General features: G+C 40.4%; 1 long non-coding RNA gene and 1 pseudogene across 1 annotated transcript; one reads left to right on the top strand and one right to left on the bottom strand.

Annotated features, from left to right (window-relative positions):
- Positions 1-783: 783 nt before the first annotated feature.
- LOC112185263 lies at positions 784-2,845 on the top strand (annotated as a pseudogene).
- A 5,695-nt stretch (positions 2,846-8,540) lies between these two features.
- Positions 8,541-9,193, bottom strand: LOC121051711. Its single transcript, XR_005806600.1, has 2 exons — positions 9,052-9,193; positions 8,541-8,952 (listed from the first exon to the last, which is right to left on the bottom strand). It is a non-coding gene; the product is annotated as an uncharacterized LOC121051711 (long non-coding RNA).
- Positions 9,194-10,157: the final 964 nt, after the last annotated feature.

The raw sequence follows: 10,157 nt of genomic DNA, 5'->3' as shown, positions 1-10,157 counted from the left end.
CAATACAAGACCGGACACTTCAATTATTATGAACTTGTTGGCTAGATATAGCCCCGTGCCAACGCAACACCATTAGAATGGTATAAAGACAATCTTTCGATATTTGAGAGGTACGATTGATATGAGCTTGTTCTATCTCTACAGAGAAAAGAGATGACGGAAGTGTGGGATCGGACCCCACAAGGCAAAATGCCACCTTCCGTGCTCCTCCTCTCCTCCATCGAAATGACAACAAGCATTTCTAAATATTGAAATGAACCAAATCCGATCAGAGGATAATGTAGCGGACTTATTTACTAAGTCGTTACCAAAATCCACTTTCGAGAAACATGTGAAGAGCATCGGATTGAGAAAGTTATCCGAACTCCCATGATTGTAGCAATCAGGGGGAGATATTGACATCAGGGGGAGGCATGATGTCTACATGTTCGATCTCGAAGAGTGAAGGACGTGTTGTGCTCTTTTTGTCCTTCAACCAGGGTTATTTTTGTCTCACAGAGTTTTTGTTACCTGGCAAGGTTTTTAACGAGGCATCAATTAAAGGGTCATCACCAAGTTTGAGCGGCACAAGGGGGAGTGTTGAAGGATATCGACATAATGTGTGCCTCTACAAACTAGGGTTTAGAGTTGTAATAGGAAAGTACCCTAGGTATACTAATTGTATTCCGATTCTGTTACCTTTTGTGTACTCTGTAAACTCCCTATATAAAGGGTTCCTATTATCAATAATAAACACAATTCTATTCTCCTACAACAGAATGGGAGAATCGTAGAGAACAGATTCAATAAAGAAAGCCTAAGAGAAAGAAAGACTACGACGGTTGGTTGAATATAGCTCTCCAACTAGTTTTTCAAAAAGGCCTTCTTAAAATAATGATAACTATAAAATAAGACCATCATGTTGTTCTTAATGTATTTACATTTCGATATTGTCTCCCTTTGTGTGTGAGAGAAAGAGAGGAGATGGCAATGGCATGGATAAGGATGTTCTACCGTTCATTGCCATGGTTACAATGGAGTGCACTAATGTTGGGTTAAACGTCTTATTCAAAGCAGCCACCTGAAGAGGGTTGAGCTACTATGTCTTCATTGTCTACTCTTATGCAATTGGCACCATTCTTCTGTTTCCTCTGACGTTCATCTTTCGCAGGTAAGTAACTCAGATATTAATTCTCTTGATTTCACATATAAACCAACAAAAAGCATAAACTAATGCAATTCTTCTTCACTTATCTGACATGCAGAACAGAACTTCCTCCCTTCAAGCTCACTCTCCTCTTTAAACTGTTATCCTTGGACTGATTTGGTATGGTAGTTTGAATTTGTGAATGTTAAGAATTAACAGACTAGCTATTCTTTATTTTGACATTGAAAAAGCTCATATATGTTTGATCAAGCAGGGTTTTGGGGTAGTTTATGTGTATATAAAGGTATAGACTATAGAATACAGTTCACCTACTCTTGCTTCAGCTATGGGCAACCTCTCTCCTGCATTTATCTTCATACTTGCTGTAGTCTTCAGGTTTTCACTTTCTTTAGATTAATTTCATCTTGTTGAACAATTAGTACAGAAGAGGTACTTTAACATGATTTGAGTGTGCCTTTGTTTTCGGTGGACTCCAATTTAATAGGATGGAAAGGGTGACTTTGAGAAGCAGTAGGTCTCAAGCCAAAGTCATGGGTACTTTTAGCCTCAATATCAGGTGCAATGATAGTGGTACTCTATAAGTGTCCAACAATTTTATCCATTACAACATAAAAGGATTGGAGGATTGGATAAAAGGTGGCCATTTACTTACTGTTGGGTACCTTCTATTCTCAGCCTGGTGTATCCTTCAGGTACTTTTGACAAGCCTATAATAATGTGAAAAAATTTCAACCTGTTTATGACCGACGCTCAAATATATTTGGAAGAGAGTAGTCTTGAATTTCTTTAACATGTTACAGACACATATCATGAAGATATACCCGGTTGAGCTAGTTCTGGCTTCTTATACAACTTGTGTGGCACAATTATATTGGCACCAGTATGTTTCTTAGCTGAAAGAAACTTGAGTGCCTGGAGACCACAACCTGTTATTCCGTTGCCTGCCATTATCTACTCGGTAAGCTACTAGACAGTGATATCTAATTGTATATCTGTGTCAACGTGATATATATTGTGGACTCAATTCCAATAGCTTAAATTTTTTTGATCCTAGTGATGATATGAAGCTATTGTTGTGTAGGGAGTATTTGGTTCATCCGTCAGCATTCTAGTTCACATATGGGGCCTGCACTTGAAGGGTCCTGTTTATATTTCGAGCTTCAAGCCATTGTCAATTGCAATTGCTGCTGCTTTCGGTGTCATATTCCTTGGTGATGGTCTCTCTCTTGGCAGGTCTCTCTCTCTTTCTTCTCTCCACATTCCATCCCTTTTCAAAAGCTTCTTGACCGAATCATAACCGATTTAGAGAAAAAAGAACCAACTAAGCTTTCCTTCTACTATCTCGTGTATTAACACTATTCAAATCCCTACTTCTGCAGTGTTGTTGGAGCTGCAACGCTATCAATAGGTTTTTATGCAGTAATTTGGGGAAAAGGGAAAAGAAGAAGAAATTAGTGAAGACTGGCTTTGATAGCTTGAGAGGCTTACATATTGGTAAGGTGTTGAAATGAAAAAAATCACAAGTTCATCTTGAATGAGGACTCTTCAACAATATGAATGTTTTCGGCAAATCCAAAACATGAAAAGAATAATAAGAAAAAAAAGCATGGTAGTTCTAGGATTCCACAATTTATCTGCCGAGTTACTTCTAGCTTTACTAAAACTCTACAACAAAGTAATAAAAAGGAGTTCAAGGCAGATGTAATTTGGGTAAGGTAAAGTTACCTTCACGTCTAAGAATGAGAAGAAGACGAGTCCAAGTACAATTTAAAAAGGTGAGAACAGTTCAACCTCAACAACTCTTAGGTCTCATATAAAACGAGCCTAGGAGGTGAAAAAGAAGGGGGACGACAGGAGGACAACGGAGCACAGCAGCGTGGAAAAACAAGGAGGAGAACTGCTTTGCAGGTTGGAAGACAAAAGGTTCAGACCTCATTCCATTGCTCTCTGCCGCCTTTTCTTTTCTGTTGCAGGCCCTCCCCCAACGACACCTTCGGGTGTCAATGATGTCAAAGACAACATGCCGGAGCAGCGCCTCCGATGACCATGCCGGGCAGCGTCCCGATGAACTCAGGCCGGGCAGCGCCTGTTAGGATCTTCAGGATCCAAGTCCAGAATTGACATTGTTGCAAAAGAGAAGAAGGAAAACAAAGAGGAAAAAACTAAGCAAATAAACTGGTTCGATTCTTTGATGCCCCGTTACAATTGCTACTAGCTATTTAAGCAGAGAAAAACTCTAGAAGTAATGGACTCATGTAACAAAAAGCCCAAATAGGCCCAAACAACAATGAAAGCCCATGTTAGAAGATAGATTCCTAACATTTCCGCCCGCTCAAAGAACAGGCTTGACCTCAAGCCTGAGTTGTCTTCCAAAACTTACCCCTGCTTCATCATCCAAGTCACCACCCAAGCTCAGTACCTCTTTCAGCCTATACAAATCAAGTACTTCGACAAGCTGGTTTGCAAGGTCATCTACACTAAGAAGAGGAACATCTGAAGATATCATCTCAGCTCCCAATTGATGTCCTCGCGCATTGATATGGTAATTGCAAAAAAAATAAAGAAGCAGCAAAGAAGCACCGTTGCCAAGTTCAACTGCATGCCTGGAGTCACTCTCGTAGGACATTGGTGATAAGTTGTGTGCATGTAATTTAGATTGATCACCACCAACATCAGTGTCCTTAAACACCACCACATCTTCACATCTATTGGTCTCAGTAAGAACTCCAGGACATTCCCTATCACTGCATCCACCCCTTGTATGTAGCAATTCCCAAGTTGTAAATGCTTCTCCCAATTCCAGCATAATAACATAAGGTAAGAATATTTGAAGCTGTCGATCTCCCTTCGCAAGCTCTGAAATAAAACAGAGGAAGAGTACTCTTTGAAAGAGCAACAATGATCTCTCATTTTCTCCCAATGCATTGTTTTGTTTCTGCCTCTGATTTTGTAGCTGAGCTGCTTGACACTTGTGAGATAAGTTTCCAACCAAATAGCAGATATAAGAGAAAGTGCTACCATAGTGAGAATTGCAGATGATAGAGGACACGACACCAGAGAATAACTCAAGATAGAAGATGAACAATGTGATAACCAATTGAAGAAGATGATGAAATGAAACTTGAACCATTCCATTCATGTGCAAAACCCATGATATCACATCTTTTATCTTGGAAATAGCATCAAGCCCCCTAACCCAGAATATCATAAATAATAATGCCTTAGCTATGTCACCAAGCAAGTCCCTTTCTAACAGCTTGTCTAGGTCTGTTTCCATGCTAGAATTATCAGAAGCATTGGCCCAAGTAAGAAGATCTTGGCAAGAAAACCCCAAGCCAATCCCACCGGCTCCTTTCACAAAGATGCTTTTGCTACTACACAACACCTCGACAAGTCTTGCGATATTCTCAAACTTTTGCTTATGATTGGTAACATGTAGGCAACTTGAGATTAATGCAAGAAAAATTGCAGCAGACCATTTGCAGTGTTCATGCTCAGGCTGGACCAACCAATTCGTTGAATGTAATTGAATAATTGCACTTGTGTCCATTCCCTTGTACAAAGCGGCAGCTTCATTTAAATGAAATTGATTAATTGCAATTGCAATAAGCAAACATATCTTCCCCAATTGATTTGCAAGCCCATCATCAGTTTCCATTTGACCCTTAATGTAAAAGACTTGAGCCCAAAACATAATATGATCTGGAACAATCTTTTGGTCTTCCATCCTCTTGAATAAATCAATGGCTTCCTTGCCATGACCATGCATCCCATAAGCCTGGAAATCAAGTTTAACATTTACTTCTTTCATGAGCTGACAAAGTTCAAGAGCCTCACTTGCAGGCCCATTATGAACATAACAAGATATCATACTCGTCCAAGACACAACATCTTTAGATTCAATCAATTTGAACATCTGATATGCATGAACTTTATAACCCCGATGGCCATATACATTGACAACTGCATTTCGCAAGACAAGATTAGATAAACCTCTCCTCATAGCAGAACCATGAACTTCTATAACCAGAGAGACACATTTCAAAGCTTCAAGTTCCCTGTCTTTTCTTTTCTTAGAAAACTTAATAATGAATCTCTCTTCATACATCAAGGCATATATAACATTCCAGTCCACCATCTGATAATCAATAAGAGATGCCCAGATATGTATTATACTTGCAGCTTCTCTCTTAAACTTTGTACTACGAATTGCAAGCAACCAAATTAAAAACGAAATTCCAACTCCATCCATCTTGATGCTCTCTCCACATAATGCAGCAACAATTGTATCCATTATGCTAACATTTGAACTCATCAGCTGCTCCTTACTAACACTCCTTAAAAGCATTTTGGCAAGCACATTCATATATTCATAAAATAACTTGTCATTTCCTATCATTATCCCAAATGAGTCATCAGGGAGAAAATTTCCAGCATTATCGATGAAAGCAATATAAATCACAACATAGAGTTTAATCAAGTCATACAATACCCCATAAAAAGATGCTCGAAAGTATTGAGGACTGGAAATGATGGCAGTGAATACCTGAGAGACTAAGCTTTGGGTCACTAGACTAATTTCGGCCGATGCTTTTCTGCAATAGGGTGGTGTTTCCTTCATTGTCTCACAATTACCAAGTTCAAAGAAAAGAATGAACCACGACAATAGATGTGATCGAGATTGGGTGTCAATGGAGCATACTACCATCTTATTGTCGAGCTTGAGGCCTTCCTTAAGAACAAAATTTGGTTTCTTAGTATTCTCCTCCCCTGCAACTTCATCTGTAACTTTTGATTTCCACCTCTTCAATATTTGCACAAACACCTCTTTTGCCTTATCAAAATGACCTGACCTACAAAATCGATACACCAGAGTCAACTGTTCTTTGTAAAATTCCTCTTTCATCATAATATGCTGCTCAAAGTTAGAATCATCCGCCACGTTCGTAAATTCCTTGAACCCACTCTGAACTGGTAGTAAAATCTTCAACTTCGTCCCACTTGTAGGAATCTGCCAACCTTTTGGAGTAGAGGTGGAGTCTCCAGGCCATATAATAGACCCAAGACTACTATTGGAAGTAGAGAATGAGCTGTTCATTGCGGTTTTGCAATTCAAGTTTCTCACAAATTCATTTTCAGGTGTCCAATACCCCATCACGTTCTCCCCGGTACTAATTACATTAACAATCTGAAAAGTTGATGAATGTGACAACCCATTTAGGAAGCTAAAACCCTTTGAAAGCCCTATGAATTTTGTCCTTGACAGTGCTTCCACTACTGGAGGACCGATATCCAACACTCCAAGCTTCTCCAAATCAATAACCATCTCAATCCAATTATGCCCATTTTCAGTATTCACAGAAACCTCTGCTGGGAGAACATATTCAGGCAACAACACATCTTCACTAATCTGTACACCCACATTGATTTCAGTAACTATCTGAGAACCAGTGCTTGCATTCGGGTCTACATCATGTGCAGACTCATTGATACCAGCCAAATTCACTGCCACAGCTGGGATGTCCAGCGATATATCTCCAACAAACCCTGTAGCCTCATTTGATGGAGGAAGAGATGAACCAGCTGAAGCTTGTGTGGAAATGGAGTGGTCTGTGGGTTCCGTTACAGGAAATGAAAACGACGAAGTGTTTCCGGTAGTAGGTGGAGTTCCGGACTGCACCGCCGGTGGTTCCGATGTATCGATCAAAGTTTTTCGACCCACACGTAGCTGACCCAGCTCCTCCATAATCTCACCTGCCTCCTTGGAGTTGTGATGTGGGAAGGCACCTCCATTTTTGGCCTTGATGGCCCAAAGACCGCGCTTGTGGTACATCTTGGACCTCGAGTACTTACCCACACCATGAAACATATATGGGTTTCGGGTCTTTTTGGCAATTCTCTCTTTCGCCGCCATGGCGACTCTATGTCTGAAACGCCGAAACGACTTGCGATTCAGAGAAAGAGGTTTGGGATATGTAATTGGGAGTTGGGGCATAAAAGTAGGGACCAAGGGTGACTGAAAGGTTTGGATTGAAGGAGCAAAATGGTAAATAGGTGGTGTGGTCATGGTTTTGGTGAAGATGAACGGAGAATGAACACTGGAAACTGACGGGCCATAGGAATGGTGTTGTGAAATCGAAGGGTATATCCAGGGATTTGGGTCAGAATGAGGTGAATGGTAATTGTGGGTTGATGGAAATTGATGAGGGAAAACATACCCATTGATGATTGTTTGGGAAGGTGGTGGTGGGTAGCTAGGGCTGCCGTGAGGGTGAGACGAATGCGTGCAATAACAAGCCGCGGAGATCCCACCGCCGTACCCCGCCGGACTAACCGGAAACAGGCCCAGGTGCGGGCTCTGATACCAGTTGTTAGGATCCTCAGGATCCAAGTCCAGAATTGACATTGTTGCAAAAGAGAAGAAGGAAAACAAAGAGGAAAAAACTAAGCAAATAAACTGGTTCGATTCTTTGATGCCCCGTTACAATTGCTACTAGCTATTTAAGCAGAGAAAAACTCTAGAAGTAATGGACTCATGTAACAAAAAGCCCAAATAGGCCCAAACAACAATGAAAGCCCATGTTAGAAGATAGATTCCTAACAGCGCCTCTGATGCAGGCCTTGCGCTCTCAAATCCCAGCAGCAAGCCTTCCCATATTGTAGCAGCGCCGACTTTGCTCCTTCAAATCCTGGCAGCACCGTCTCGTATCTGTAGCACTTTCAAACTCACAAAGAATGAAAGCTCAAAGCTGCAGGTCACCACTGCTACTGACGAACCACGAACCTCTCGCCTTTCGGATGTGCTATTCCTTGTTCATGAACCATGACCATTGCTTTTGAAGCAAATAAGAAAAGCTGCTCCCTTCAGAAGTAAAGTAATTGGTCACTACTGGAGCTTTGCCGAGGCTCCTTACGTAGTTGCACACCATCACAACAAATGAGTTTGAAGAAAAAAATCTGCAGGACGTGTACAAATCACTCGTCCAAATCGATAAATGAAGCTATAACAAGCTTTGTATTCATAAATATAATGCAGAGGCTTTTTGGTGACCAAGTTGCTGAAATGGAGCAAATATTATCCCTTGTAAAGCCACGTATTGGCTAAAGGAGTTTGCATTTTAACTACCTCAAAATGGCATTGGCAAAAGAAACAAAAATATGAAGGCAATTGCTGGAGTTTTACATGAATATATCTTAATCAAGTAAAACAAGGTTGATGAAGACAAAAACTACATCAAGAGCTACGTGTTTCTTTGTTGATCACAATTAGAAATAATGAAGGTAATGGCATGTTCTGGATTCTTGTTTTTGAATTTGCAGTATGATGCTGCAAACAAAACAAAAAAAAAATATATATATAAAAAAAAGAAAACATGAAAAGTGAAGCGGTGGGTGTAGCAGACCAAAAAGAAAAGCTGCTCATTGGTCAAATTAATAATATGGCTTGTTGTCGAAAGGCTATGGACTCGTGAAGTCGGACGGCTCAAGCAATTAATACATAGAGCCGGATGCTGGGTTATAAACAGATCAATTAAACCTTGTTCGTGGAATCAATAAGACAAAGCTCACCAACACTACCTCAAATAAAATTTAGCAAGGAAATTGCTGCAGAGGTTTTCTTTGGCCTTTCATCGAACAGTTGGTGGGCATCATGATTGCTACTCTACAATTGAAACAATGAGAAGCAACGATCCCCGACCATGATTCCAAATCTCGTGCTGCCTTATTTTGGATAACGGGTGTCTCAAATTACTGCCGTGAAAGGGCACTGCTTCGGCCCCATAAGTCACAAATGTATCGCTGGCCTGAGAAAACACAAATAACAAATTAAGAGGTGGTCTCTCTCGCCAAGAATAAAGACACAGCCCCATCTTCCATTTTGCTTCGTGGAAGCTCCTACGTACCCATCTCCAAGTCCATCTCTAATGCAACTTCAGTCTTCAAGTCCATCTTCATTTCGTTTGGTTCTGCGTTTTGTTCAGGGCAGGGTGAGAACGAAACAAAAGAGGTGAAAAGGAAAAAAAAGAAGAATAAAGAGGTGAAAACGAAGAGAAGTGGAACGAATAAAAATTGGGTGCCCATATCAAATTTGGGCCCCCCCGATTAAAGTGCTAGGCGAGGTTCGACATCAATGGTGTCTAAATCAAGAATGCCCCGAAAGAAAAGCTCAATAGTGCCACCAGTCTTCAGACGAAAATTAAAAAGTACGACTCGGAGTTTACTTGACGCTATGGATGTTCATTGCAAAATACCCGAGCTTTGGTTTTGTTAAAAATACTTCGGAACCTAAAAAATATCATTTTGGTACAAAACCAAGAAAAATTCCCAAATCCAAAAAAATGTCTGAACTACAGTGGTTTGATTCCTTCACAGGGTATGTAGGCAATCTAGCGACCCACTAGATGCAACCACAAATTCAAATCGAATCCCTGACTCCACCAGTCAAATTCAGCCAATCCGAATCTCTGACTCTACCAGTCAAATTCACCAAAACACCAGAAAAAATCAAATCATTCCCAAATTACCCAAAAGCAAAATTCAATGGCTCTAAACCCTCACAAATATCTCAAACACAAATATAAATGGGTCATCTACCCATTTAAATCCCAAATGCTAGAACTACATGTGGTTTGATCCCGCAAGGGTATGTAGGCAATCTTGAATCAAATAATCTAGATGCAACCGCATCCTAAACACTATTCCTATCCCAAAAATCCAAGTCTTCCAATGGGTCATTCACTCATTGGAACTCTTGAACTACGAGTGGCTTGATCCCTTCCCGGGTATGTAGGCAACCCATTCCAAAATTCGGGTGCAGCCGCAAAAACAAACAACCACACATTGGTTTCTTTATAAATGGAATCAAATGGTGTTTCCCTTGTAACAAGGGATTATAATTAAGAGACACATTCTGTCTTAAATGGGTCGAAACCGAAATAATTAAAACTCTATTCTGTTAATGAATACGAGTGAAATTATGTTGGGTGACATTTTCACATTTTACACTTTT

The sequence above is a fragment of the Rosa chinensis genome, chromosome 2 (genome assembly GCF_002994745.2).
Source record: "Rosa chinensis cultivar Old Blush chromosome 2, RchiOBHm-V2, whole genome shotgun sequence".
In the NCBI taxonomy this organism is placed as follows: domain Eukaryota; kingdom Viridiplantae; phylum Streptophyta; class Magnoliopsida; order Rosales; family Rosaceae; genus Rosa; species Rosa chinensis.
The sequence above is the reverse complement of the archived record's forward strand: the minus strand, read 5'-3'. Positions and strand labels throughout refer to the sequence as shown.